Source organism: Anopheles bellator, chromosome 2 (assembly GCF_943735745.2).
Source record: "Anopheles bellator chromosome 2, idAnoBellAS_SP24_06.2, whole genome shotgun sequence".
In the NCBI taxonomy this organism is placed as follows: domain Eukaryota; kingdom Metazoa; phylum Arthropoda; class Insecta; order Diptera; family Culicidae; genus Anopheles; species Anopheles bellator.
The window spans coordinates 74,132,643-74,156,318 of NC_071286.1; positions in this window are offsets into that span (position 1 = coordinate 74,132,643).

Here is a 23,676-nt window from a genome sequence, read left to right on the forward strand (position 1 = left end):
CAAACTACGGACGCAAGCAAAACTCTGCGTCGCGGTCGGCGTAAGAACAACAACAAGCCGCGTGTAACAACAGCAACAACAACAACCATCTGCGCGATTCCCTGACGACGACGACACAAGGATCATTAACCTCAAGGTGCGCTGACTTCGTCGGTTCTTGGCGGCGGCGGCGGCCGAAGACGATCGCGTGGGTCGCGCGACGCGCGCGGCAACGACCACTCACGATGCAATAATCGCGCGCGCCACACGCGGCGGCCACCGACACCGTGAGTGACCGCGGGCGGCTAGCGGTAAAACTGAGCGGCCCCCCCTTCGCGGATGAGTGTCGTGTGGGGAAAAACCGCCCAGCGAGAGTCCCGGAGAACGGGTTTTGCAATGCGAAACGGTCCCCGTTTTGCGAAAATGCGCAATAAATTCGCGCTAACGCTGCAAATCACGTCCCCCTCGGTGGGGGAGATGCTTTCGGCACACACACCGCGACAAACACTTGTTCCTTGGCCGGTGGCTCCGGTGGCTCTCAGCAGCGGGTCCGGGGTCACTCAAACAATCCGATCACTCGCGTGCGCGCGCGCCCCCAACAGATACCGTAAGCGCGCCAGAACGGGCCAGACGGCGGCGCGTGTGCGACCGAAACGGAGAACGGCTGGTGCCGGGAAGAATAGGTTATTGAACTAAAGCAAAACACTGAACCAGAGACCGGGAACGCGTGCTGGCCGCGTCACCACCGCACACCAACACACGCGCGCGCGCGCGATGTGTCGAGCGAGCAAAATACACAACAAACAGTGCGACGACGACGACGACGAGTTCGATGATTTTACCACCCACCCACCGGCAAACCCCCCCAAGCGCTCCCCATCCAGCCCCCCTTAAAACAACCCACAGAGAGCCAGATAGCGGGAGAGAGAGAGAGAGCGCGCGAGATGCGTGTTCTGACCGCAACGCGTCTCTTTTTTCGGTGAAATTTTCGGTGACACTCCGTTGAACTTGAGAGAAGCGGGCCGTTCAAAGGTTACCGGCCAGGGGGGGAGGGCTGCCCCGGTGGGGAGGTGGAAATCCCGGTGATCGCCCAGCTGCCGGTGTGGAAATCTGTCTCTGTTGTGGCATTTGTTTTGTGAGCCGATTCCCTCCCTCTCTCTCTCTCTCTGTCGGTTGGTCGGGCGTGGGAAATGCGGTGAAGAACCGGCCGGCGGGCGGTTCAGTGAGTTCGGTGTCCTTTCGGGGGGTGGAAACAGTAGTAATTGGATGTGATTTGAAGCTGCCGGAAAGTGAAGCTACCCAGGCGAGAGTGCATCTTGATCGAGCGAAAATATGGGACCGTTTACCTGTCTCAATCCTCCTTTTTTTTGGGTGACATTCAGATGGATGCGGGCCCGAAAGGTTCTTCAGTGAGTGGTCGGCAAACAATGTGGCATGTGTTTGGATTGACCTTTTGCAGAGTCGAATTACGTGCCGGGGCTCAAGTTGAAACCTTCGGAAAATCTATTAACTTGGAACTGGGACGAACCTGATCAGCTGCTGCGAGCAGCGGTGTCCTTTAGGACCGCTTCAATTTACACCACCACTACAGAGCAAACTTATCTTTTCTAAGTATCTTAAATTTCCATTGAAAGATTTGTAGCAAAAAGGTAATAAAAATGTCTTAAATAGTGTCATTGGCCGAACATGGGTTTGGTGGCTTTTTTATTTACTCGAATAAATTAAAATCTCGTTTAAGGACAAATAATCTCAGAAGCAATAGAAGAGCCGGACAAAGAGTGGCCTTTGATCATTCAAATTTACCTAATGAAGTCGTGTTTCAATTAGATGATCGAAACGTCTTCAACAATTGAATCGTCTTCCGAAACATCAATCGCTATAGGATCGCTTGCGAGGCTTCAGTTCAATTTATGTCCAATTCTAGAGCTTAACGTACAGAACCTGTAGGCTGCCTCGCAAGCATCGATCCCGAGGAAGAAGCTAACAAAGTTTGCTTGCGACACGAAAAAATCAACCAAGACCGGCTCCAACCCGAGGTAAATATAGTTTCATCTCCGTTCACAGGAGTTTACGCACCTTGAACGCACCCGCTTATGCGGTGCGCGGGACAATTAACACCCGTAAATCGTGCCATTCAATTAGACCAAAATTGTGAGCCCGGTCCCGCTCCGGCCCGAGCATTCCCGGAACTAAGGGTCCATCCACTCTTGCGGTGTATTTACAATTGACATGCGGTAGATTTATGGTTTTCGATAGTGGGTGTGAAACAAACAGTCGGCCCGCCCACGGGTGTTAATATCGATTGCTTTAATTAAGTTCCGAGAGCCCTGTGACTGCACATCTCACATCCTTCCCTACTTGACGGCAGAGAGTTCAATGACCGCGTCCCCCCGACGTAGCAAGTGCGTCTTATCACCAGCCTACCACTTGCTCTCTCCCTCTCTCTCTCTCTCTTGGCTCGTCTTTCGTCGTCGAGTGTTGGAGTGTCACGTCTTGGCGACCCCCGACGACCTGGAACCATAGCCCTAGCGGTGGCCGACTGGTGTGGCGTCGGTCGGACGCCAACAACAACGATCCGGGATGATCGTACGCAGCAGCCGCCGTTCGCCGGCAGAGACATAATCAAACATCGATTTGTGCCGTCGGCCTCCAAGACGACTTTATTTCCAAGCTACAAGACGCTGGTGAAGTGAATTGCGAATCTTGCGCTGAAATGAGCAGCAAAAACACGTGAAACCCCTCGGCGAATCATTAATCATCGTTGTGCGGGATGCGGGTGCGTTACTGAAGCCGATAGAGTGACGCAGGGAGAGTGAGAGAGAGGGAAGAGAGAGAAAATTGGCAGCGAGGTTGGTGACACTCGATTTCGGGACCACCGGTTTTCGGTCCACCGTGGTGTGCAAGGATGAGCAACAAAACATTGCTCACGGCTTTACAACACCTTTGGCCGTTCGGTCTCCCTTTTCTGGTGCTCTATTTTGTTGCCGTCACGCGCCGACCCAGGGATTCCTCTTTGCCGACACATCCGCCGTGCTCGAAACACTGGTCATCGTCGTGTCAACGGCCTCACAATTTGTCGTTTTATTATATTTTCTTATGTTTCCCCCACGGGGGGAGAGGACCCTGGCCGCGTGGGAATACCGCGCGGGGAAACATAAAAATTAAAAGTGAAATAAAACATCTGCCGGGGGGTGGTTTTTCCTACGCTAGCTCTCTCTCTCTCTCCCGCTCCCTCTCTCTGGCCGTTCGTATTGTTCCTTCAATTTACACCCTGGCAAATGGGTGTTGGGATAATGTCAAAATTTATGTTCGTGTAGCGAGAAAAAATATGCGCTGCTCCCAGGAGGCAAGTCTTGGAGAGATGGGCGACAAGCATAAGGGCGCGATCGCCCGACGAAGGAGAAAAGCCCCATAAATTACCCCATTAACGGAAACGTTCCGAACGGTGACCCTTTCAGAGCGCACCTCACAGGAAGAGGAGGCTCACCAGTTTGCACATTTTGCTGTCGAAATTTGTTAGTAACCCCACGGGGAAATAGGTGAAGGGGGCGCCTGGTGACTCATGCGTGGCCGGCGTGACCGACCAGGCGCCCGCTTTCGCTGCACTCGTCAGGCCATGCGGCATTAATGGCACATTAATGATAAATAAGCCGGTCACACTCGGCACGGCAACTCCCGGCCGCTTTTGCAATGGAAATCAGAGAAGTTCAGACCAATCACGGGCGCTTGAAATAACACGTCGCGGGTGCAACATGCAATGAATCATAAAAGAGTGTTTGCAACATCAAAAAAAATGAATCGGCATTACAAAAGCACACGCCCAAACAAATAATTAACACAACAGGCAAACAACAAATCGGTTCCGTTTTAAACCCGATCGCTTCGATAATCAATTCTCTTCGGGCGTAAAATGTGCATCAATAATGCACCCCGAGCGACCCTGAGGTTCGCTGCCAACAACCACAGAGACACAGAGTGCAGGCGCAGGGAATTTATAATTCCGGCGGCCGGAATGTGCATAATTCGTTCAACAATTATCGTTGGTCACTTCGGTTGCCGCTAATGTGATTCCGATTGGTTGCGTACTCTGCATACTGCGTATCCGTTTTCGGTGGCTGATGTTTTGGCTGGCCTTCGGTACCTGTGAAATTATGCAAATGGCCGTGCCCCGTTGTACACTTCCTGATGGATCGATCGAGTGACCCAACCGCAAACACTTTGCTGGCACTTGCGTGGATGCACTTAATGGACGGTGGCTCTCGGTTCTTTCGCGTCTCCGACCTGGCGCCTCCCGATTGTGGCTTGTCTTATCACATCGGCGGCTGCGGCGATCACGATCCGATCCACTTCCGCTTGACACTTTGCGAGTGGCGCGCTTGGCGCGAGTCGATTAAGTCACGGCGCGCGCTGTCACACGGGCGGGGTACACGGAGTGAGAGTGGCAAAAACCGATAGAGAAGAAAACAGATCAACGGGAGAGAGCGAGAGAGAGAGAGAGAGAGAGAAATAGTGATCGAGTGATGCGGATGAGCGGAGCGTACCGCCGCGTGCGTTACATGAGTGTGTGGCCCGAGTTCATTGACACCGTGCCGACGCATCCCTAATGGGCGAGAGGTGCAAAAGATGAACACATTTTTTTTGGTGGAGAAAAGGAATAACAAAAAACCGAAACACCAGAAGCAACGGGGGAGGCCAAGGTGCCCCACAGAGTGGCGGGATCCAGTAAGGATCTTTCCAAAAACAAACAAATTTGACAAGTGAGATGAGCGTTACACCACGGCGTTACCACGACGTTACCTGCCCGATTGGGTAACGGTTCGGCGAAAAAATGATAAACAATTAGTAATTCGCTGTTTGACAGTTCGATCACAAATCAGTTCGAAATTCGTTCGATTGGTGCGTGCTGAATGCTCTCCCCCACGCATTGGCTCCCCACTTCCAGTGGCTCCCGCAGGCCGATTGCTATCTGAATGCGTCGACCGATAAGGATCGGAACATCGACGGCAACGGTCAAGCGACGACAAGTGTGGTGGCTGCGTACGTTCGAAAGGTGAACGGCTGACGTTTGCTGCAGCAACAACAACATCAACAACAGTGCAGCAGCAGCAACCTTATCGCGAGAGAAGCAGCGTCCCGCTCCCGTGTCAATGTTGTCCCTGCCACACAGGGTGCTCCAGAAGGAATCGCATCCCGCAAAGCAATCAGCCTCTCAAGGTAGTTTGTCCGATTTTGTGTTGACACATCAACTAATCTAGCAACCGTTGTTTGGGGCCAAATACCATCACACTAATCAGTCCCACTGCTGCTCTCTCTCTCTCTCTCCCGCTCGCTCTGTTTCGCACACAAACAGTCCATCTCGATTGATATCAATCGAAGAGCGCGCGATGTTCGATGTTTGAATTTTCGCGCTTTCTCTCGCTCTCTCTCTCTCTCGCGCGCGCTTTCTTCGTGGTTTTGTGCTACTCTCGCTTCATCTCGCGGCGTCACCATATTGCTGGTCGCTCTCGCAGCTTGGCTTTTTGGAGCTGCTGCTGCTGATTCATGTCACAGTCGCACATACGCGCGTCACACATATGCGCCAGAGTGAGAGTGAGTGAGTGACACTCTCGCTTTCTCGCTCTCCCTCTCTCTGCCGCTGCTCTCTAGAATGTCGTCGAGTTCGCGCGCACTCTCTCTCTCACTCGCTATCTCCCTCTCGGACGTTGGTCGCTCGCGCGTTCGCGTTCGCTGTTGCCGTGTCAATGAACCTATCCATTTTTCATGTAAGCTGAGCCGCACGGCGGGATGGGGGGGGTGGAGCACCGGTCCCGCGGTGAACAACAAAAACACCCTGCCTCCCCCACGTCACAGACACACTCTCAAACGCACGCACGGGACCCTCGGTTCGGTCAAATCACGCCGACCACCACCACCACCACTGACCGGTGGGAGTTTCGAGGCTGATTTCACACGTCGAAACTGTCACGTCGGGCGGGCGATCCATGGCCATGATGACGATGATGATGATTCGCTTGTTGACGTATTCGCACGCACACCACACACCGTCGATTGGGTTTGGGTGACATGGGCAAGATTCGGTAGAAAAATTTGCGCGATTGCGTTTCGCGGGCTTAAAGTGCACACGCAGCACACATACGCACGAAGCACACACAGAGAGCCACGGTCTGGTGAAACAATGAACAGAACGGCTCTCGATGCCCTCGTCACACTCGTCACAATCACACACACACACACACACACACACAGAGCGGAGCGGAGGCGAAGAGCGAGTGACCCCTTATCGACGGTCTGCCCCTTTCGATCTCTCACGGTGCCCAATAAAGTGCCCCATCTATCAGCACGAGGATCACGAACCACCACCACCACCAGCACCTTCACGAGCCACTGACCGCGAGCGGTGGGCGGCCAGCCCCGGCATGTTAACGCACGCACGCACGAAAAAGGCGACACCAGCACCAACCAGCAGTAGTGTTGGTGGTGTGCGTAGGTCTTCGCCTGCGGTCACAGGATCAGTTGTAAAACGGAACGAATGAACGAATGAACGAAAATTGGGAAAACTTTCAATACAAACTCAGAACGACACGTTTCATTCTCTCTTTCTCGCTCTCCCTCGCTCCTTCACGACAACCACCGGCACCGGCACTGGGCACGGAGGATGTTTTATTTTCGCCAGCGCGCGGCGACGGCGATGGCAATCCGTGCTGGGGAGCTGGGCGGTCAATCACCACGCGGGTCGCACGAACGCGTGAAACGCGAGGATTCTGAGGCCCCCGCCAAAAAGCCGAAAGCCACGGCGGGCACGCCTCGGGAACCGGGTCTCGTGATCCCGTCCCCCGGTAGCAACCAACACTCGACACACTCTCGACACTTGGCGCTGCTTTCGGAGCCGGCAAATCTTCGGGCAATCTGGGTTGGGGCTGGTTTGCGCGCGATTTTCCCGTCACGAAACACGCGTGTACACGACGGTGACCAAGGCACCGGCGGGCCACAGACGGCGGCGGGCAAACAGAACAGAACCGTTCCACACTGGCGCACGGAATGGACGACGATGGGGCACTCGCCGGCTGAGCTCGAGCCACGGGAGCACTCACGAACTGAGTGTCCACCGCGAGTGCGTGAGAGGGGGGGCTCTCGCGGGAGAGTGAGTGGCCCGCGAACTCGCCGCTGTCAATGAACGCCGTCGACCGCTTATTTCGAGCGCAACCCGACATTGCGTGGCCGCGCGCCGGGAATCCTTACGCTTTCCGACCACCGCCGCCGCCGAACCGAGATTCACACACAGTGACAGACATCGGCCATCGACCGACCGACCGGTGGCGGCGGCAGCAGCATCCAGCACCAGCTGACGAATGCCGGTTTTGGAATGCCAAAAAATTGGGGAGCGCCGGAAGTGGACCTCACCCCCAGGAACCAAATTATTGTCCTTTTTCCAGCTTTATTAAGGAAATTCCAAAAAATACGCCAAAATAAGGCTTCACATCGCCGCTGCGGTGGCCACCGACAGGGGGCAGGATCCTTCTGCGAAATTCAGAAGGTCATTGTCCTGCCGGGCGGGGTGAAAGATTTCGCACCTCGCGGGGCGGACGTAGTGCAGGAAACCGGACACAGTTTCGCACATTGATTTATGGTAAAACATGAGGGTTCATTTGCAAGTTTTTTGGGGCCCCCGGAAGGCCCTGGAGGCCGCTCGCTGAATGTGGTTCAAATGGGTGAAGGTGACGACGCTCATTTTGGGGCCTGGTCGTTAAGGGGCATCGCGTCGGGATGTGTTTACCTTCGTCGATGCGAATGTTTTATGTTTTATGGCCACATAACGTTTTAAGCCCGACAACATCGGTTCCGCGTTGAACATTACATTGACCGGACGGGCCCTTACATACCAGACCATTTCTCGAACATAATGGGGTGCGAACATCTGTCGAGTTGGGTTGCGCTTGTCCTTACCTGCCGAAGGAAACGGAATCGAAAGGAAGAAATCATTAGCAAACGGGTTGGTTCGGAACAATAAGATATAATAAGTATGCAAATTCATTGGATTCAGATGGAGAGGATCTAGCCAAACTGTGCTACGGTTTTTTAATCATTTGAGAAATGGTGACCAGCCGAAATCGTGCAATTTGGGTAAAGCCTTCGATGTTCGCACCTATCACTGTTTGTTTTAAAGAATCTTCTTGATCTCTTCAGCCGATAACAACTCCCAAAAACGACTGTAAAAAATTCACGATTCAATAAAAATTAAATAGATATTCGATTAATATGGTTGAAAAATGATCATTTCATACGTGACCGGAACAACAGAACAACGTGTCCTTACGTGGCCTATTAATAGATTCGCTTTCATTTGTTCAACTGTCCAGTGGAAAACTTCCACCGCGTGCTTCTTACCCTCATCTAATAATCTTCTAACTCGGATCCACAGGGACATCAGCAGAGACGGCAAATATTTTTCGTTGGTTGGGAATTCCATTGCGTGGCCCAAAAATGTATACGAATACGCCGGGCGCGTCTTCAACAACACACCTGTGACAGCCAAGCGTCCCCGCTACCGCCGCCGCCAACCGCCACCGACCGATGGCCCACCGATACGTTGCTGCCTCCCTGCCGTGAGCCTAGCAGTATCAGTGCAGCGTGAACTTTCGAGTCGAAGCCGCGATAAGGCCGGCGTCGACGGATGGAAAAGAAAAATAAATAAAGTGGCTTCATCATCACCACGAATCGAAGCCCTCCAAGCTTGCCACCCCATCGAGCCGCGGCTCAGGGAGAGTCGCAGAAAAAAGAATGAATCCGCCAACGTCTGCTCCTGGTGGCGTCGCAAAGAGTTGCGATGAGCCATTGAGAGCCCCACCTGCTGCTGCTGGCTGCGATGAGTGACTCCGACGCCGAGCCGGCATGCGTCCGGTGGGCCGCGCAAGCGCGTGTGCGCGTGTCCAGACCGGCGCACGCGCACCGAACGAAAATTTGAAGATTTTTGGCGGCTCAGGCTCAACGTCTTTTCGGCTCTGGCTCCGTGGGCTCTTCTTCCTGTCCGCCGGCAGCTTAGGTGGTTTTCTTCCCACTTGCGCACACGGCGCGTACGCACGCAACACGCACACAGTCGCCACCGATGTGTGTGCAACGTCGTCGTCGTCGTCGTCGTCGTCGTCTTCCGTATCGTGCCCAAAAGTAAGTGACAAACCCAACCTCGAACTCGAAGACAAGCGTGGAAGGCAAAACGAAACGGAAAGCCGCGGCGGCGTGGCGCGAGACGCGAACGCGGAGAGAGAAAAATTTGTTTGATAATAATTGTATTGTTATCTTTGTCACGCGGGTCGGTCGTTGACCTCGTGCTGGTCAGCTGTGAGCATCGTGAGTGCATCAACACCGGGCGCTCAGTGACACTCAATCGCCCCACTCTTGAAGGGGAAATTGAGCGGCACGCGGGTTTGAGTGGCGCCGAGCCGTGAGAGCCGCCGTGAGCGTCGCAAGACGGCGATTCCACGTTATTCGTCATTTTGCCCTCGGATCGGAAGCAACGGTTCTGTGCGTGCCGTGCGCGCCGCGCAAGAGTGCATTGACACCGAGTGACCGACACCGGGGGCGCCCGGTGCATTGTTGCATGATGACGACGACGTTGCGGCGGCTGCACCGCGGTCGCGGTTTGTCGAATGATTCGTTTACCGAAAAAAGGGGTCGTTGGGAGCGAAATTTGGTGCCCTCTCCGATGTATTATATTTTAAATATTTTCGTGAAAAGGGCGGACCATCGGGGGTTTCGCCAGGAAAATCAATCATCATTGGGCATCTTTCAGGTGCATAATGCGCGTATTTCCGTTGTCCGTGTTGCGCAATCGAAACGAAACGATCAAGAAAAACGTGTTTCGCTTCCGTTCCTTCAGACGATGATCGGGCGCGCTGCGGTTGTCACTGGAGGATTTTTCGATGGCGGATGTATGTAGTGCTGCGGCTGCCATTCAGGGGCGAGACCCCGTCGAGGGATGATTGATGAGCCGGGGCTTTCGGGAGCGTCGCAACCGACCCGATAAATCGTCGGCAATTAATCGCTACTCACTTCAAGCGGGATCCTTCCAGGCCGAGGTGGGCCTTCGAAATAGGGAACATTGTCCCTCACCGGATTAGGGACCGTCGCCACTCAAAAACGGGCGATTTTCGGGGGGAGTACAATGATTTAATTTAGATAACCCAAACCCAACAACGACACCGGACGGCTGGCAGAGACCCAAACCTGAAGGAAACACTGTTCCAGGGGGGAAATTCCATTTTTGTTTCCGCGTCTTTGGGGTTTTCAGTTTTCGGTACTCCTTTCTCCGATGAGTGAGGTTTATACATTTCGGATCGCGGTATGTCATACTTTCACTTTCCGTTTTCGGACGTTGCAAACAGTGGCCGAGTAGCCCCAGTTCCCGGTCTACACCTGGTGAAGCTCCTGGTGTTGGCGCTGATTGAAAATAAATTCGCATTTATAAGCACAGAGCGGAAAATTTGTCAGGATATTATACTATAAGTCATGCTGCGACAGCGTTGTTTTGCTTGTGTTTTGTGATATAAGGCGAAAGGAAGGTGCGTGACTGGGGCGCATTTCTTACTCTAGCCACCCTAACCCGATTGAAAGTTTGCGGCACAGGAAAATCGAGAAGTCTCCCGCTGCAAATGTAGGTTAATAGTGCCAGCCAGCTAGAAGCTCCAATGGAAGGTGTGAAAAGCCATAAATATTATAGCGTTTCGCATTTTTATGGGCCTTTGATTGCCTTCTAAATTATCACTATCGGCGCCGGGGAGCGCCGAAGTGGTATACTCGAGCTGCACGCCGCACGACATTAATCATGCACAGTCAAGCAAGGCTTGGCATTCGGCTTGTAACGGCCATGTTGGCCATTGAAACGAACAACCATTACAACTCGAAAATATCACTGCACCGAACAGCTTTCAAAAGAGAAACCCAAATGATGTTCGACTTGTGGCTACAATGTAGAACACCCCACCCGTCATCGATGCACCGGCACATCCGGTAGAGCAGCCCTACTTAACCCTGTTGCCCAAGGACATCGCCCGATTCAGGGTCAGACCACAAACCCTTCTGCTGCTGCTGCTGCTGAATGAACAGTTAGAAAACCGAAAACAGACCGGTAAAAGAAATTCATTTTTTGCACAGCCCTCCGGACCCACTGAAGCGCATCCTGTGCGCACGATAGTAAACAAAACACATAAACCAGAGCCACACTGCACACTACAACCGCCGGAGGCCAAAGGGGCCAGTTTTAGAACAAAGTTTCAACCCGACGGAACATATTTCGGTCCGGTGCACTTGCCGGGGGCCTTTCGAGGCCGGAGCGGAGGCGTGGGCTGTTGCACGCGCCGAAGGTCGCCATTCTCGGTTCTCGCTTCGGCCTTGAAGGGTCTTGCCCGGCTGGGGCTAATTATAATAGTTTTTAAACCGAATTACGCGGTTCTTTCAATCAATCTTTTTCAGCACAAATTTGTGTCTGAAACATATTCACTACATTTTGGCATGTCAATGAGATTCGATAACAGCTTTCGCTAGCCTCGAACCGTGCGCGTAAGACCGCAATTAATTAACCGGTTAGATGTTGGTAGGTTCTTTACCAGGACGTTTGATAAAAACGTACATTAATGTTCCCCCCGCCCCCCACCGTATCGGTCACCTGGCGTTCGAAATGGCGGCGAAACCGGCTCTGGCGCACTCAAGGACTTGGCCAAAAGCGAGTCTCGCGCGTCGAGTGCACCACCATCATACACCGGGGCACGAGCATGCATTAGATAGCACGGCTTCGGCAGAGGGTCCAACGACACTTTTCTAGTTCAAGGTGCCGCATGTAAGACATCGCGCGTGCGTTAACCATGCTGGCCGCTACCACATCAGCCACTACCGATCAACTTAACTCTTCGCTCCGCCTGAGAGTGAGAGCGAGAGAGAGAGAGAGAGAGCGAGAGAGCACGAGGCAAGAAAAACCCCATCAGCGATCTAAGTTCTAAACCGTTGCCACCGCCAGTCGCGGTCGCGTCGCTGGTTTGACTATCATTTCCAAACCCTTCTGTTTCGTTTTTGCGCCGCCACTGCTAAGAACTTCGTCGGCTCGGCGAACAAGTTTAGAAACCTGGGGCCCGTTGGACCCGTTGGCCATTTAGCGGGCCCCCCGGCTTACGCAACGGCGACGGCGATGATGATCATGATGGCGGCGATGGTGGTGGCAACCGGCTAGGAATAAGATAATTAGTATCAATTTAGTTGCCCTTCCACGGTCTCAGGGGTTGGATCTCTGCCCGGCACCGATCGCGCCTGTCGATTAGGGGTGTATTAGGGGTTTTTTTTTTTGCGAGCTAGAGCTACAGTACTTTACGTCGTAGCCCTCCCCCCCCGGACGCATCCCATTTAGTATCGCACAGGCGATCGACCGTGACGTTGATCTCGAAGGGCTGGTGGTTGCTTTCGAAGATCAATCATAGCTTCGAGAAGGCCCAAGAAGAAGAAACGTCACGATTGAAGGTACAGACACGCGCGCTGCTAGGAATGTTGCTCCGAACCACTCGGCAGCGCGGACGACTCGCGAGCTGATCCGAGGATCACCGTTTGTGCTTCGGCACTTACGCAATGCGATATTTTTTTCTCTCCCCATTTTAGACCTTCCGCGATCTGTTTGGGGATTGGGCTTTTGGACCATTCGGGTGTTCCGTTTTGCCAAAAAACGAAGGTCCCGGATGTACGCGTCAAGCCTATGATTAGGGCCTACCGAGAGAGATGATCACCGATCAGATCGGATTGCGTAGCCCTTCAGCGCACCGATCGGAACTACGATTAACCGTGCCTGTGAATTTAGTTAACGAAAAAGATTGTTCCGATTGTCATTAACGTAACAAATAAAAAAAAACAGCCACCCGTTTATGTTGCGCCGGGAACATTAATGTTGTTCGAGCTACAATGTGTGAATAAAACCCGATCGCCGAAAGGCCATTGGCGGCGATTAACGGCGAACGTGTGAACGAGATGGGAGACGGCAGCGGGCACGTGAGCAAGCCCCCCTCTCTCTCTCTCGCTCGCTCGCTCGCGGGTTGCGTGAGAATCGAAGAAACAAAACCCCGCGGGAGCGCCTGAGCGGGAGCGCCGAGTTCTGAGAGCACAGAACCCCCCTAATGACGGATCGTGCGAGCGAGTGCGGTGCGCCCGCGGAGAGAGGGAGTGAGCGAGAGCGAAGAACAACACGGCGCGCGCGAGCGGGAGCGCGGCGCGTTCGCGTGGAAGTGCATTGACCCAACTGAACGCTGACCCACTTCCGAAGCGGCGTCCGCGGCGGCGGCGTGTTCTGTTGTCCGACGGCGGCGACGGCCCGAACGGCGAACGGCTGTTTGTGTCGGCGGCGCGGTATGCATCTTCGGCCCCCCCCTCCCCGCATCACGTCATCATCGTCCGTCCGTCGGATCGATCACGGGGCTGTGTGCGTTTACAGCAGGGCTACGTGGCCACCTCGCCGCCTGTGTCGATGGCTGCGTGTCTGCTGACGTCGTTCCTTTTACACCGAATTTCGGGAGCCGGTACCGGGCGCCACCCTGTGCACCACCCTGTACCATCGCCGCCGCGGTGGGTTTTTGTATGGGAAATTAATTTAAAAATGTTAACTGCCGCCGCCCCGAAAGTCCATCCGTTTTTTTTTTTTGCCATCGCCGAGGAGGGGAGCCACACACATTCGCCAGCGATGCATTTTTGACGCCTCATGGCGCCCCGTGTCTCTGGGTGCTGGAACGCTGCAGAATCAAAAACATCTCGTCACCCGGTCGACACGAAAAACCGGCCCCGGGAATATAACGGGTGGGGGCCCGGTTTATATTCGGCAAACGAAACGCGCGCGGTTTCGGACTCACTCGGATTTGCATCCGCAGACCCCCGGCGGTTGATGAATATTCCGATTCCGAAAAGGTTGGCCGGTTGTCGGTTTCGCCATCAGCGCCCGAATCAGGGGCGCCCGATGGTTTGCTTCAATATTTATGTGAACTTTAATGAAAACCCCCGAGTGACGTCCCTTATCAACCGAATGGCAGGCGGTTTCGGCTGGCGACGAGGGGAAGTCAATTCCAAACCTGTCGCATTCCGGATCCCAGGCCAGCCAGTCAGCCAGCCAGGACCTGGTAGGGATGCGTGCGTAATCGAATCCACGGCCCCCGGGATCGGGATTGGGCCTGTCAACTTCGGGTGCCAGAAGACTGACAGGGCCGCATTCCCCAGTCGATGATGCGATGAAGTGACTGCCTTCGTGGAAACTTCACTTGAAAGATGTGTGGCCCCTACAGCGCAGTCAGGGATGGTAGACATTTAAATGGCGATAAAAGCTAAAGGATATCGGGTTCTGTTGCTGAAGCTAAGCAAACAACGGAACACGTGTAACCTTGAACAGTTTTCGGTCGTGGTTCAAACTATCACCATCAAGACCAAAGAGTTATGATTCCGACGGCCGCCGTCGCCTCTCCGTCGATGCAATTGCAACATATGCTCATTCTCTCTCCTTCTCTCACGATGTCAATCTCGTGTTGGTGCTCTCTATCATATTTGAACTCTCGTTCTCTCTTTCGCTCTCTCTCTCTCTATTTTAATCTCTCTCTTCTCTATATCATATTTCCCACTGTTGAGACTTGTTGTGGCCGCAATCGCTTCCGCCGCTAAGTAGCCATAGACACAAATCATTGTGCATCGCAAACATATGGTCGCCGGGCGCGCGTGTACGCTGGGAACGGCTGCATGATCTGTGACGCGGCCGATGGGCGTCGATGATGGCGCAGATGATGATGATATAACACATGTTACAAAAGCCAATTAAAAATCGAAATCGAAGGAAACGGCGCCGAGTGGGTTCATTACAGCGTCTTTGGAGCGATCGAGTTGGAGTCGGAAATCGGAAACTGTCAGCATAGTAGGCGCAGCATGTGCATCGCAAACATTTTGTGTCTTCAATCTCTGTTTATGCAAAAAAGAATGGCCACCATCTCGTAGCTCGTGGTGGACAAGAAACGTTGGGTCTGTTGGAGTGACGCGGGTACCTAATTAAAATATTTTAGAAACACTTCAATCGCCGGATTGACCCAACCAGCCACCAGCCGCCTAGCTAATTGCATCAACAATGTACGGTAATTGAATTCCATTTGCACACGCCGGGCCGACCGACCATTAATCATGGGCCCACGGGCATCCCTGCCGTCGGCTCGACGCTCGAAACGGGAGGGGGGGGCCAATGTCATAACGAATCAAAAATCAATAACTCTATCGCCGCAACATAATCACCACGGCACCGGAAACGGCTCAACCCGGGCGAACAAAAACCGGAGACGGGGTAACGATTTTCTTACGAGCTTTTGCTTCTTCCCTGCTGCGGTGCGGTGCAAATGCGGTGTTGTTTTCTTGTGTTTTTTGTGTTAAACCGCTCAAGGTGTGATTTGTGGGGTCAGCGCAACAAGGCAGCAAGGCAGGTTTTAGTGACTACTTGTCCATCGTGACTACTGCCGCGAGTCGATCGCATCGACGTCGAGGCGTCGAGAGCCTGCCTGGGCTGCGCTCCCAAGGTTGCGGCGGGTTGCGCAAGAAACGTAAGCCACTAACTGCGGAGCGGTACACATACAGAGACACCCGGAGTGCGATCTAACTTTGGTGCAACCGGCTTGGGGTCTTGTGGTGCATTAGAAGACGCGAACGAACGAACGAACGAATCGATGGTGCTGATGACGGAGGATCGTTGTCGGCTACCGTGTTTGGTGCTCGGCAGCGAGGACGACGGCCGCCATCTTGCGTTTGCCGATGTCGTTGAATTCGATTAGCACGCGCGTGGAGCCAGGAGGCGAGCGAAGAAGTGTTGTCCACCCGTTTGATGGGGTTCGTGGCTTACTTCTCGGTCAGCTCACGCGTTTCGGTCTTCGGAGAGTTTCCACCACTCTCTCTCTCTCTCTCTCGCTCTCCCGCCTCTGCCCTTTCGGTATTCGCAATTAAAGCCCCGCGCTGTGAAGGTGTAGCGGAGTGACAACTTCAAACGGTTCGCTTTCGGAGGTGACCAGCCTTTTTTTCTACCGCGCAAAATGGCTGCATCATTTGGCGGCCACCGGACCCGATCGGACAACCTTTTTAGCGGTTCCTTCACTGCACGAGAGAGAGAGAGAGAGAGAGAGAGAGAGATCATGCACCGGTGCATTGCTCGCAACGGCACGGCATGCAGTTTAATTAAACTGCGCGGGTTGGCCTTGGCGGGTGAGAACGCACCAAGGGGCGCCAGGGGCCCTTATGGTGCCCAGATGTCGAAAGTTTTCGAACTGACTGACCCCCCCTCCCCCGGCCGGGAACGGACTGTCGTCGGCGGCGTGTGGTGGCCGCGCCTCGGTATCCGGCTGCATGTCGAGAGTTTCTCCCTTCGACGCAGTGACGGCCGCCGTTGAGGTTCAAGACCCCCGTGCGGACCCCCATTAGATATGCGCACCGTGGCGAGACCTTGATTTTTCTATGCACCGTCTTATGCGAGGGCCAAGAACCGGCCACGGGGGAAGTCAGATGGGGTCGCTCTGTTGATGCATGGAGGCGCCTGGTGCCCGGTAATCATCTCTTCTAATTAATGGCCATTTTGGTGTTGTTTATTTTATACACACATCAGCAGCGGACTGCTAATGACCGGCAGGAGGCCTTCAAGTGACTGCATCGAATCCGGAATGTAAATGAGACGCCCGAGCGGTCCGAGGCCGCAGTGACAAACGGCGCAGCTTCGCCCAGTATTCCGCCACGCGCAGCTTGAACCAATGGATTTTGCGAGAAAGTATTTAAGTTCGATTCACCACGAACAGGTGATCCGGTGCACCAATATTGTTTGCTTTATTAAATGGCCGCTCGACGAATCGCGCCTTGGCAGCCCAATAAGCCGGACCACCGTAGTAGCAACAATGAAGCCAACGGAGCCATTGTCAGCGTGTTTCTCTAACTGTTCTTTTGTTCGTTTTTCACGCGCAAGCGCTCCGAATGTGGCCCGAAGGAATGCAAAGCATAACTCGCGCTCGACAGTCGATGGAACATGTGGCTCGGAACCAATTCGTTCGTTAAGCCTGATTGACGTGATTTTAATTTTGGACGCGGTTCCCCTCCCAGTGCCGGCGCCTCTCCTGGCATCACTTATCCTTCACGAAAGTTATTTTATTGCCGATGACGACAACGACCACGACGACGACGACGAATCTGGTGTGTTGTTTCATGTTTTTTGCGCGCCCACCGTACGCACCACCCCCCCTTCTCGCTCCTTCTACAGTTGACATCTCTTTGGGGATGCGACATCGGACAGGGCATCGGACAGGGACCGCAAGGGAGACCCGGGACAGGATCGGGGTGCTTTTAATGGCCGGGCGGCCAGTTTAACGGCAGCTTTGCTACGAAATGTGAAAGCATCGACAGCAGCCGGCCAAGAGAGAGAGAGAGAGAGGGGGGGTCTCCCTGCTCGGCCACCCTCGGCTGCCGTAGGCAAATACGCCTGGCCTGGCCCGGCTTGACGGGGTGACTCGGCATGGCGCGAAAGCGAAAGTTCACTCCTGGACATACCGTTTTTGGCAAAATGGCGTAAGCGAAAATAAAAGTTTGTCTTCTGGCTTCCACCGGTTAATTTCATTACCCGGTGTGGGTTTGCGGTGTGCCCGTTTTTTTCTTCTCTTGAAGGTGCCCCTGTTGTCTGAGGCTCACATGACACATGATTAACGATGTCATAAATTCGCGGATCTCTCTCTCTGTCGCTCTCTCCCTATGTGTGTGTCTCCAACGGGAGATTAGGACTCCTTTCGGCGGTTCTTTTTGCGTGGGTTCCGCCGGGACCGTTGCGGTGTGGGAACTGGTAACTGGGTTATTACGTCGGAGAATTGAAGTGATTGTTGTCGTCGGTTCGGGTTGACTTAGGAGAGACAGTACCGCGCCAACAAGCAATTCGATTACGATCGGGGTGGTGTGTAAAATTAGGTACTCAATCATGGTGCACACACGTGGGGTTACGGAGAAGACACTATTGTGGCATTCAGCTATTATTTATAGTCACCAATAAATCACACAGTGCCAATGAACGGATATGGGCAAGGGCAAGCGATTTTAGTCATTTAAATACCGTAGGGTTGGTCGATCTTTGAAATCGCAGGAAGAAAATGGGCTCACGGATTTCAAACGGTTCAGCGCTGTCTAAATGAGGTCCTTTCTATTCAAAAAATGCGCACTTGGAGCAACAAGAAATGGTTTCTGTATCGATTGAACGCATGAAAGAATCTACTAAAAGTCAATGATCGTTTCAAAAAATCTAATTTTTTTTTTATTTCTTGGCCTTGCGTAAAACTTGGTTCTGGTAAAACTTTAACAAACGTCGCTACCCATATTCAGATTGAAACTCCAAACGAAACAAAAGACGAATGAATTTAAATGATTTTTTTGATAAATCGGCCACAGCTTGGAAAGCAAGCATCGATCAAGGCAGGCGTCGAAAATGGCAATGGCTGTTCAATTGATATTAACCTTCAAGGCTTCATCATACTCCATTCGATAGGGCTTGGGTAATTGAAGAATTGAAGAAAAGACTAGACAAACAGATTCGTTCATCGCTTTTTGGCCGGAATTGCTTGTAAAGGCAAAAGCTTGCTTTTTAAATGTCATAAACATGAAATTATTTTTAATTAAAAAGTAATGTTGCATACTTGACAGTTTCGAACGAGAGCCGCGTTCGGTGAAGTGACCATGGCAGATCAAGTAACCATTGGAAGCCGTGCATGTGAGATTCTTCCAGTGTCAGTTGACTTGCGGCACAGCTTGTGAATAAGTTTAAAATTAGTCATTTAATAAACTAAAAAAACTACTCTAAAACGTGATTTAAAATTAACGATCCTCTACGGAAGAGAAATTACTAACCGTCCGACCGACTGGTAGAAAGCTTCCCAGTGCAGCAGATTGTCACCGGTGGTGGCAAAAACGAACACATCTCCGTCGGGAGGTTGAATAATTTCCAACCAGCTAGAAAACTGGGGGAAGATGGCACACGGCTGACCACCATCATCACCATCATCGACCGGCGGCTCTCGAAGTGCCAAGATCCCCGGAGAGAGAGGGGGACCCCACATTACACGAGTCGCGGGGTTCTCCGGGGTGCATGGAGCGAGAGCGGACCGAGTCGCGAGTAACCGAACCGGTACTACTAACATAGTTTTAAACGGCGTCATCGTGTGCCGCTGCGCCACCGGGGTTGCCACCACCGTGCGAGGAAGCGAGAGCGAGCGAGCGGTAGAGCGAGAGGTAGCGAGGGGGCTCTATGGGCGCGCAAAGCTCTCCGAGGCGTCATCATCGTCATCGGCTCGGGCCGGCTTCCAGTCGGCTAGAGCAGGAAGGCCGCACACACATGACTGGAGCGCGGGCTCGATTAGTGGGTGTGGGTTGGGTGGACTGGGTGGTGGGCGGTGGAGCACCCGGGGTTCCAGCGCCCCCGCCCTTGCCCCCGGGATGGTGCACGCCACGCCACGGCTCACGGAGAGAGAAGAACGCGATTTGCGAACGAAAGTGGAACAAAGTTGAATAGACGTAGCCAAGGACGGTGTTTTGTGTTGGGTTGTGTTGGTGGACCGCGCGGAGCACTAGCTCACCCCACCGCACCACCCGGTGATGGCCTCTCCTACCGGACCGGTGGCTGCTGCTGCTGCTAGTGGTGGGCTTTTTTCGTGCTAAGGACGGGCCCGCGTAACTGACAGTTCTTCACACTTGGCCCGTTGTCACTGTTGTGCTGTTCCGTTCGCACACATCGATGAGCTTTGGGCAGGAAGCTGATCGAACCCCCCCTCAAAGCGGGCCTCTGGTCACAACATTAAATTGGATTAATGTTCACGAGACTTATCGGAAGCGTACTTTAGATTGTTTTCATGATTGTGACATGCCGCGGTTCGGTTCCACGGGAAGAACTTGCCGCGTGATGCACGACGATCATGCCAGAAATGAAAGGAGCTCACCGTGCCGGCGTCTTAAGTGTCTGCCGGCGCCGAGGGCCCGCAACCATCGCGGGTCCGATTAGCGGACGGCCCATCATCCGGTCACACGGCCCGGGGGCCGGAACGCGATCGCGATGGTGCCTGCACGCGATGCGCCAGCGATCCCATCGCGCAATCCCATCGCCGGCCATTTTGCCCCGTCGAAGGGGTCATCGATGGGGTTGCGTCAGCGCGATCGAAGCCCTCGGCTCAAGAACTATGACTCCACCGACGACGACGACGGCGGATGGTTCCTTGTGACCAGCGGCCGGCCCGCCAGAGTAAGCAATCAGCCGATGCGGCGTGCGCAAGACCGCTGTCAGCGACCCGGGTTTTGCGCAAGCGAAAGGTTCTCGGTGGCCGGTGTGTGGTTCTTGCGAGGATCGGGCGCTGGATGCTGCTGGCGCGGCTGCCCGTTCCGTCGAAGGAACACGCTCCACCACCAATTGCCAATGGAGATCATTATCGGACCCGGGGCTAATGGTGGTATTGTGACGCTCTTGGGGGGGTGGCCGGGAGGCGTTGTTTTATGGCCACCGGGGCCACCACCTATTGATGCTTTTCTATTCATAATTCATTTTCCATTTTCTATCGTTTCTTTTTTTTTATAAAAGCGAAAAACACGAAGCAATGCTTCTTGAGGCAGCAAGAAGAAAAAGCGGGTGAAGGGCACACAATGCACAATGGCGGCACAAATGGGCCCCCTCTGCCCGGCCGCGAGATCCTCGCGATTCTTCGATGGGGAGGTTTTTACGGCTCATAGGCAGAGACTACTTTATACACTGTACGGCAAATCATCGCCGATTTGTGCACAAGAAGATGCCTCTCGCGACAAACCCATTTCGGCTGGGTCCGAGGTTCGATATTTACGCGAAAAACAATCATCGATCGCGATTTGTCGCTTATCCGTTTATATTAGTGAGCAGTGTGGGGCCCCCTGGTGAATAGATGATGTGTATGATATTGTTAAATTCGGAATCTAACTTAGCTTAAGCAAGCCATACAATCCTCCATCATCCTGAGCTGTGAGAATAGAAGCTTTCTAATAATTTTGCTGTTTTTGTTATTAGTATTTGAGAGATTTTGGGCATGGAGCTTTTCTCATTTGTCTTAGTTTAGGGTTTGTTGGTTTAGTGTTTAAATATAATTTGTTGCTTAGCTTTGATTTATTGGTTTGTATTTTATAGTAGGGATTGTGTTCTTTAAGATGTTATATTTTTATGTTGACATTTTTCGTGTTACAGGAGAGATAGCTATTCGTAGGTATGTTTGACATGTTGTGTTGTAATTAATGTAAGAAAGGGAAAACAGTATACACTGGATTTTTTTTCCTTTTCGTAGCTTTATTCCCCCTTTCGTAGTTGAGATCGCTAACGTTAGACCGCTCTGGCCTACTGCTATTTTGCGACTGCCGTAATTCTTCGCTCCGACCTCCTTTGATACTCAAAGTTGTTCTCGGGGTTGTCCTCCGCTAACGCACGCTCGAGGACAACTCCGAGACTTGCCTTCCTACATTAATGTAATGTAATTATTGAGTTTAATTCATTTAGTTGGTAGAACGTTGAATTTGGCAAGGTTTGCTTTTGTTTTGTCTTCGACATTGTTCTTTCCAGGATGTTCGAATGAGATCTTCAGTCCAGCGGAGAAGATCTTGTAGCAGTCCAGATCCAGTAGCAGTAGAGCATGTTCTTACTGACTGAGAGCATGACTGTATTTAGAATTGGTTTTTGGAAGAGCCGTTACGTAAGTCTACTAGCAGCTTCAGGTATTATGGCTTCTTCTGTAGCTGTAGATAGTGCCATGTAGAAATGTTGCTCTTGGTCCGTAATTAACGAAAGTAGTGAACAATTGGTTAATGCAAAACTACAACCACAAAAAAAACACAATAAATATTATATCGGGACAAACAAAACCAGAAGCAAAACACTTGATTGGATCTGCTGGAAATAAAAACATGAACTGCGGCAGGCCTAGTTAAGCTAGTTGCAAACAATACTTTAGAGTTCAGTTCGTTTAAGCGCATCCAGGCAGTTTGAAAGGTCAACAGTGAATTGTAGTACTTGTTTGTCCTGGAACTGATTGCTAGCCGTGGTACGAGCTAATTAAAAGGGAAGCTACCATCCGATTGAGTTCGATTGATGAAAGTCACACAGTTCGACAGTCAGTGTCCAATCGGTTCTAACACCGCGCCGCACCAACGGCCTCATCATTATCGTCCAAAGAGAGATGGCCTTCGCGAACGGAACTCTTCGCCCGGTTCGCCTTGAAGATTGTTCAACCTAATTACCGCGTTCTGCATTGGCTCATTAATATTCCTCCACCGTGATGCAACCCAGCGATGGACCGTGGGCGATCGGCCACGGTTTGGTCGCTGCGCCATTCGACGCGCCATGTTCCGATAGATTCCGTTCCGGTCTTTTTTTGTTTTTGCGCCATCAGAACGGCACCAATCGGCACCTTGCCATCTTGCGGCACCTTGTTCGAAAGATTTGCTGCAGCCTTGCAGCGGTGATGAAAGCGAGGGCCCCATTGGATCACCGATGGCCCCTTGGGTGAAGCGCATTCGCGAAGCCGAAAAAAAAAACAAGGAATCCATTACGGTGTAATTGGCCCACCCCGGCTCACCACCCCGTTATGAAATTGATTACGCCCACCTCCGCAAGGTCCGGGGTGGTGAAATGGACCGAAAGGCGAACGGTAAAACAAACATCTTCCGGACCGGACCGGACCGGAAGCAACCGGAGCACTCCGGGAACAGGTGGTGGCCCAGGTTGGCTGGGCGCAAAAAGGACAGCACCCGCCGCCGTCGAAGAACAAAGCGAGGGGAGTGGTGGCGGGGGGGCAATCTCGCTAATGACCGCGCATCGCCGGATTTCACCGAAACACCCACCGTTAGAGTGCATCTGAGCGGAAGTGGCCGTGCGCGGCGCGTGAAGTGGGTCACAGCGATCGCTCGCTCAATTTGCTAGCCTCTAGTTAGCCCCTCACCACCCCCGGGGAGGGGAGGGGGCAACATAACGGTTCCAGGGGGTACTTCCTTCCCCATCAGGCAGCGCAGCCCGTCCGATCGATCGGGCCTGTCGGGAACTGGTTTTCGGTGTGACTTCGCGACAAGCTGGCCAATGGGTTAGTAGTTGTCTTGGGGCTTCCCCACCGCCACCACCGTCGCCGCCGCCATCCACTGGACCGGAACTGGCTGCGTGTTGTGATTGACTCCCGCGGCCAAGACCGGTCCTGGCCGGCCACACGGTTTGCGTAACCTACACCACACGGCCACCGAAGCGGACCGCGTCGAGGCGTTCACTTACCGTCGCAACGCACTTCGCTTGCGTGTGATAACCACGTGGTGATTAATTGCGCGACAGACCGCGGCCGCAGGTGGGTGAACTGGGCGTGCTAAGCATCGTCCCCGATCGGCGAGAGAGACCCGCGTGGGTCCGTGGGCGATAAGGGTAGGGCCCTTTCGATAGACATAGGCAGATTTGCATAAATAGACACGTCGATGCGATGCGTGCGGCGAATCGTAAAGCCGTGTGCGCGCGCGCGAGGCAGGTGAATTTAATAAACTCACCCCGCGACTGGACCGGACCCGCGGCCCGAAGTTGCATAATGCTCGGCGTTGCATAAAATCCGCTGATTAGCGACGTTTGATAAGCCTTCAGCGGGGGGGAGTGCGGGTTGTTTGAATGGATTT